Consider the following 8,361-nt stretch of genomic DNA (forward strand, 5'->3'; position numbering starts at 1 on the left):
TTCTATTGGAATAACTGATAAATACAGCTTCATCACTTTTAGAATCAAATTTGTCTAAATTATCCTTACCATTGTTGAGTACAAAACACTTATAGCCAAATACATGCAGATGAGAGATGTTAAGCTTTCTTCCCTTGTAGAGCTCATGTGGGGCTTTGTTCGGAATGGGTCAAATGTGTGCTTTGTTTGTGATGTAACATGCTGTGCTCATGGCATCTACCTAAAAATATTTTAGGAATTTCTTCTCATTTAGCATGGTCCTTGCCATTTCCTCCAAGGTTCTATTCTTTCTCTCCACAACTCCATTTTGTTGATGTGTTATAGGAGCTAAGAATTCATGACTAATTCCTATTCTTCACTATCACTAGTTTCAGGGATCAAAATCTTCCTTTGTCACTTTTAGAGCCAGTGACTTCGTCTTATTAGCATCTTCCTTTAGTATGGATAGTCTTTCTTCATGCTTGGCAAGACTTCCAAGTAGTGTTGGCATAGATCTCATGAAGTCACTTTTTACTTCTTTAATGGTAGTAATTTTGGGTTGCCATTTAATAGGGAGACCTCTCATAATTTTTTTTGACTTGTTCCTTTTAAGTATAAGTCTTTTCAAGTGTTACAAGCTTATTCATCATATGTGTGTATCTAACTTGCATATCTTTCATACTTTCTCCAGGCTTCATCTTGAATAGCTCATATTGCTGAGTCAATGTACTCATTTTATTCTCCTTGACTCCTTCAGTGCCTTCATGAGCAATCTTTAGATCATCTCATATTTCCTTTGTTGTTTTCATATTACTCACATGGAAGTACTCTTGTTGACTCAAGGCACTTGCAATAATTAATTTCGCCTTGGAGTTTAGCAGCATAAGTTTTTCTTCCTTTTTTTTGTGAATTCACTCCTTTCTTTTCTTACAAGTTGCCCTTCTATGATTTTATATGGAATATAAGGACCACTCTCAACAATCTCCCATAAATCAAGGTCTGAGACCTCAAAGAATAATCTCATCTTACTTTTTCAGAAGGTGTAGTTTTCACCATTGAATCCTAGGGGCCTATTAATCTCAGCACCTTTTGGGAGAACACTATCACCAAAACCACCCATAAGATCCTCTTAGACTATCAAATGCTTAATCAAGAGTCCAAGCTCTAATACTAAGTATTAAGATAGGCTGGCACCGAAGAAGGGAGTGAATTAGGTGACACTTAAAAACTTTTAAAAACTTAAAAAGAGTGAAAACTTTACTGTGAAGGAAGAAGATGAGACACTCAAGATTTATATTGGTTCAGCTCCAAACTTGGCTTATGTTCGGTCTTCAAGATCACACTTGAGATTTTCAACTATGTTCACAACTTTCAATGGGTGCTTGCCACCACAGTATAACTCTCAAGACTTAAGTTGTCTTGCATTACTTAACAAACCTTGCTACAATCGAGCAAGTTATTGAAAACATTTGAAAATACCTTTTCGAATTTTTTGAAGAAGGAAATAAACTTTCATAGAAAACTCTATTAAAGAGTAAATGAAATTACAATTGAAAGCTTATAAACTTATGAGAGCCTTTTCACAATTATTTTCAAGAATATTGAATGAATGCAAGATGTTAAAGCACAATTTGAAAACTTTTCAAATGCTCAAATGAAGATTAATTCACTCAAGGATCATTAGTTCTTGTTCTGGCTCAAAATGAATCGCATATATAGTTTTAATGGTTGATAGACCGTTAGAATAGTGATTCTATCTGTTGGTGCAATTTCTTGTGAGTAACTAGCAGAATCATGCGTAAATTGCACTTGGCTTGTTCCAGATATGTGTTGGATAGGGAGGTGCGGCAAAAGGTTACAATTTTAAAGTCCTTATCCTAATATAGTCTGAATGAACTCATTTAAGTCAATATGAATGTAAGAGTTACATTTTAATTCTTCGAACTTGGTGCATGTTCTCTTCAAGAGTTTGGATCTCAGGAGCTGACAACATAGATCTGCTCCCTTTATCGGTATCCACATGAACATTCTCTAACTCGAACAGTGTGCTAGTGCTCCCAATGTCCGTTCTTCTTTGAATGTTAGTTTTCTTTTCTATAGGGTGTTTCATGGCTCAAAGTGTTTTTCTATTAGAACTTTTCTAACTATTTCTTCATAAAGCATGTCCCTATCTATATATAGTATATGGATCGATGTTTTCATCTTCCACTTAAAGAGCCCTCGAAAATTAATTAAATTTATCTTATAAATTTAATCCATGATATTATATCTAATTCAAATTTATGTTATAAATTTAAATTATAAAACGAACATGAGATTCTCTCATATCATGGGAGTATTAAATTTAATCTATCATATAAAATTAAATTTAAAACTAACACAATATAATATAATATAATATATATCACATATACATATTATATTATATATATACAAATATACATACATACATATATATATATATATATATTTTAAAAATATTATATAATATATATATAGTTTAATTTTATATATCATATACATACACACACACACACACATGAATATATATATATGTATTTTGAAAATATATATATATATATATATATAAAATTATATTTTATATTTTATATTTCATATAAATATATATAATATATATATATATAATTTTATATATCATATACATATACATATATATACACATACACATATGAATATATATATTTCAAATATATATATAGATATATAAAATTATATTTGAAATTTTATATTTCATATAAATATATATATATAAATACTTATCAAATAAATATTCATATATATATATATATATATATAATTCATTCATCCTATATTACATTTATTGAATCTAGACATATTCTAAATTAAATGAACTTGGATATTATAGCTTGAGTTGGGCTGTTGTTATGTACAACCTTATAGGCCCATATGAAGTTGACAGTATGTTAATTATGCTATTAGCCCACAAGTCACAAGGGGCCTCTAGCAAGACATTGCAACTACCCAATCACATGGGGATCGATGATCTGATGTAACTAATCATGCAATCGTATCACATCCCTTTGTCACGTGATATTTCAGTTAAGTGTAAGACATGGAATTGTCATTCTCCTTTACGTAACTGTTACTTTCTCAATCTTTGAGTGGACTGGCTATAGCAATGGAAAAGTGCCTTTTCATTATAGTATGGCCATATATTTTCTCAGTCTTACTCATCAAAGGGCCTAGTAATATCTCTCACTTAATGTGAGGGATAAATTCTATCTTGACCACTCATATTCTTCTGCATAAATATCATTAAACTCAATCATAGCCTTTATGATCATACGGTTAAAGGTGACTTTTGACTAGGTTAAAGTTCAGTGGACTTCATATAGGAATCCATGATGATCTCAAGTCAAAGGGCTTAGTAATATAGTTACATATGAGATAAGCTTATGACTTGTATTATGCAACTTTCTCATAGCGGGTCGGTCCAGTACCTTGTACTATTTCAAGTGCCTATAACTTTGATTTATATCTTTATAATTAATCAAAGTCATACTAGTCTTGTTCATCTATGATCCTTCATAGATGATCAACTAGGAATATTTAGGACAATTACTATAGTTTGTCCAAAGATATAATTATCATAATGAACATGCAATTGATATGATAACAAAAAACAAATTCATTAAATAACAATGTGCATAATACATTGATTGGCCTAAGGCACAATTTCCAATAATATGTATATGTGATAAATCATGCGTGAAACCCTATGAACTTTCACGTGTGGTTTTGCACTTATGAATAAGCGTTCAGTTCTATGTGCTAAAACTTACGAGTGAACCTATAGCTGTCACTCTGATTCAGCATTTGTAAAACTATCATCAGTTCTATGTGCCAGAACTCATGTGGAACCTCTTTGCTCTCACACATGGTTTTGCATATGAGAAACCATCATTAGTTCTATGTGACAAATCACATTTGAAACCTCTTTACTCTCACATATGAAATGGCTGACAGAATGCCAAAGCCAATACTGGTGTACAAAACTCGTGTAGAACCAAAAGGTTATCACGTGTGAAATAGCAAGAAATAATACACAAATTGGTCTAGGTTCATTTTCACACGTGGAACTGTACATGACTCAAGCAAGATTTTGCATGGTTAGGAGATATGGATTTGTGAATCATGGATCATGCAAGTGAACAATTTTAATTTAGCTTGAGATAACTTAAGACTCAACATAGTAATATGTGATTGTGTAACAAGTGATAAATCACATGTGGCCACCATCAAATCTCAAGCGTGAAACAACACTTTGACATAATGTAATGAAGCACAATTGCTAAAACTTGCATGGACAAGAAAGGCTCTCATGTATGATTTTGCATGGACAAGCAAAGCTTAAGGCATCACGTGACATAAGTGATAAAGCACACGTGAATCACTTCCTGACTCTTGCATGATTCAGTAGTTAGTATGCCAGACCTATAGATTCTCGTGAGTAAATGATCCTGCACCTCACACTACAATCAGCTATAATGAATTTCAATGTGCAAGAAAGACATTGTTTACAAGATTTAATATACTTAGATGAGTCTCAATACATATAAATGAGACATATGATACATTCATTTTAGTGATTATGAAAAGTGATTAAGCTCTCAAACTTTTTACATTGAATCTAAGAGAATTTAAAATAACTTATCCTAAGCATCTTCATCTTCTCTTGATTCTTCATGTTCTTGAGGTTTTATCTTCATCTATGATTCTTTATATCTGCAAACATAACAAATACCTCTTCTCTTAGTTTTATAATCATCAAAATACATGATCCAACATTTTCATGTAATAATATTATACTCCCAAATAGTTACAATAGATAATCTAATAGAGAAAGTTGTTTTGTTATCTCAATACTTCTATCACAAGAAAGGTTACTCGTAGACTTTCACAATTGCTAACGATTTGCTACAAGCTTCCTTTCTTACTTTACACATAATAGAGGCCAATCTACACACAATTTGCACCATTCATCAATTAATCCAATTAATCAAAAATACTTAATTATTACTTAAAGCTATATTTAGCCGTCCATTCTTTTTCACTTAGCCACTCTAGGTTTATTATCCCTCAACTTCCACTTTCTATCACCTTTAGTGATCCCATTTCACTTCTAGTCAATTTCCTCCCCTTTTTACAATTGATTTAAGGCCAAATCAAGCTTACAGCTTCATAGTTTTATCATTTAACCCCAAAATAGTCACAAAGTCTTAATTTAACTCCTGAGAACCTTTTCATTACTATTAGGTAAGAAACTAACCCCTTAAATATTTTTATTCAATTTGTCTATAACTTATATGAAGAGAAATTATAGTAGAATTGATGGTAAGGGCGATACAAAACTTAACTGATAAGCTTCCAGTTGAAGATGTCTTCCAAGCTTTCAAGAAATCTTTCCCTAGCATAGAGATGACCTCCTCTTCTCTCCTTTTATGCTTTTTCTCCTTTTTCTCTCTTGAACCACGAGCTAACCACGCATATATCAGGTCATTTTCTATGCTAAGCATTGTGGCATGGGCAACTTGTGCCGCAGTGTATGATACAATGAGGAAAATCCTTACCGCGTGCACACTATCCATTCTAAGATGTGATTCTTCCTCTTATATCTATTCATTCAACATTCCAAAGACTCAAAGCATCAAGTAATCATCTAAATTTCTAATTATTGCTAATTACTAATTCACTCTTAATTAATAACTAATAATAGGATTAGAAAATCAAGATGTTACAATTCTCTCCTCCTTTTAAGAATTTTACCCCCCAAATTCATAAAATACTTAAAAACATACCTAAACACAATTGTTTCATAATGAACATGTCTTGGACACAAGCATTCACATGTATATTTAAGGTAGTCTTCCTTTCATCCATATATCACTTTCATAGGAAATAGTCGCTTTCTTAACATGATACCTTTAGATGTGTCTATAATGATCATAAGATATGTGTTAAAGTAGCAGACACTGTAACATATTTCTATGATATTATGAAATTCAAAGGACATTTTTGAAAGTATTTTCCTTTCAAGGACTCACACAGCAATAAAGCAAGGATTTATTCACTTTCTTTCTAATTGCAATTTTAAGCACATGTGGAATGAAACACATGCTACGGCGTTACTCTTACTTGTAAGAACATATATCATTTTCATTTATTATCAACACCATACAAACTTAAGTTTAGATACTCACAGTACCTAAACCTAAATTCCTCTATTATATTGATCTCACATGACATCAATTTAGAATAATTTATTGTTTAGCTATAGGTATCATGGATATAAGGATCCATAACTTGATCAAAGTATACTTATGGATCTCATCTCAACTTGCTCTTTGTATCGAAGCGACATATGATTTGTATTTGTTTTTTTACCATATCAACACTTTTGCTACCTTACTAGTGAACACAAATGTATCATCTTTGAACATTCCTTTTGAATGCTAAAGGCATTTTCTTCTGTGAGAAAGCCAGCTTTATCAACCTGTATGACATACTAGACATTGTATATTTTTGCGCGCACATATAGAAGTAATGAAAAAAGAATAATTCTCATTAATATAACCAAAACATCAAGTTTCTCTTTTGACAATATAGACATGCCAAGAGCCCTTAATGTTTCTCAAATATCTCCTTGGCTTGGCTTTTATTAGGGAATTTGCTATCATACATTTCACGAAAATAGTATAGTGACAATTTTCTACACTATATAATCCCTTAAAAATTGTACTTGATATCTATATGTTTGGTTTTGCTGTGGTACTTAGGATCATTGGTGTAGGCTATGTCTGTCATGTTGTCATAATGAATTAATACTAGATTTATACTTTCATTTCCAAACCTAAGTCATGCTATAAACTTAGCTTCCATAAAGTGTAGGGCTATGCATGTCTACTCCTTACTACTCCAACAAATGGTCTCATTGTTCAACAAGAAAGTATAGCTTGAAGTCGATGTTCATTCATCTTCATCTCTGCCTAAATTTGTGTTGGAGTATCCTATTAGGTATAGATCACTCCCTTGGTAACATAGTGCATAATCAATAGTACCCTTCAAGTATCTCAAAATCCTCTTCACAGCCTTCTAATGTTCTTCACTAAGGTTGGACTGGTAGCAACTCACAAGTCTTCCCACATAACAGATGTCTGGGCTTGTACACATTATTGCATATATCAGATTTTGGACCACGTTAACATATGGAACTCTTTCCATCTTCTTTTTGGCTATCTTTATTTTAGGACCTATGTCAAGACTAAGCTTCACACCTGAAGCTACAGAGGTATCCATGGGTTTACATTCTTTCATATTAAACTTCTAAAGAGTTTTTCTTCTCTTGTGAAAGAGAAAGGAGCTTCTTAGAGTGATTTCTTTAGATTTTAAGTCTAAGAATGTATTTTGCTTCACCCATATCCTTCATTTCAAAATTTGATGAAAGTCATTCTTTAATAGTGATTATCGAATGCAAATTATTTATGCTAATAGAATATTATCCAAATAAAGAGATAGTATTACAAAGTTCCTGTTGAACATCTTGATATAAACATGGTAGTTTTCCTCAATCATTTAGAGGTCATATGATGTTATCATTTTGTGAAACCTCAAATATCACTGTTTGGATGATTGTTTTTATCCATAAATTGATCTATTTAATTTACATACTTTATCTTTTCCTTTTTCAATGAAACCTATTGGTTGTTGCATACAGATTCATCCATATCACTTTTAGAAAAGCAATTTTACATCCATCTGGTATATGATTAGACATATTATTTATACACTTTATCCATATATTTAGGACCTATTTTGCATGATATATTCCCTAACTATGTGCATTCTTAGTGTTAAAAGTGATAAAATTGCCTAAGGGGTGAATTTATGCACTAGGGGTATTTTGGTCCAAATTTGCACGTTTTATGAAACAATTTGATTTTTATTGGATTAAATGTCATGGTTTCCTAGATTCATCATGGTCTAATTAGTTTTCAAAAATTCATTTTTATTTAGGAGATATTGCATAAAAGTCACACTTTAGGGTTGTTGACTTGGTTGACCTAGTTTGGGCTTTGCACGTGCATGTGTTTACATTGTGCTTCTCACATGGCATTGCTCTTGAGTTTCATATATAAATATTTTCCCATTTAAATAATTAAGTCCTTGTGTAAAAATATAATTTATTTTGTCACACATATATTATTAGATTAAATCAAGTGTTATTTTGTATCTAAGGTGAACAAGTGTACTTAGACTTGCATTAATTAAGCTAAAGGCAAGCAAGGAAGGCTTTTGGGCTTGAGTTAAGCTTGCAAGGCCTTGTAAGAGGAGAAGGAGCTA

The sequence above is a fragment of the Prosopis cineraria genome, unplaced genomic scaffold (assembly GCF_029017545.1).
Source record: "Prosopis cineraria cultivar Desert tree isolate PC_DT_omini unplaced genomic scaffold, ASM2901754v1 PC5, whole genome shotgun sequence".
Lineage (NCBI taxonomy): Eukaryota > Viridiplantae > Streptophyta > Magnoliopsida > Fabales > Fabaceae > Prosopis > Prosopis cineraria.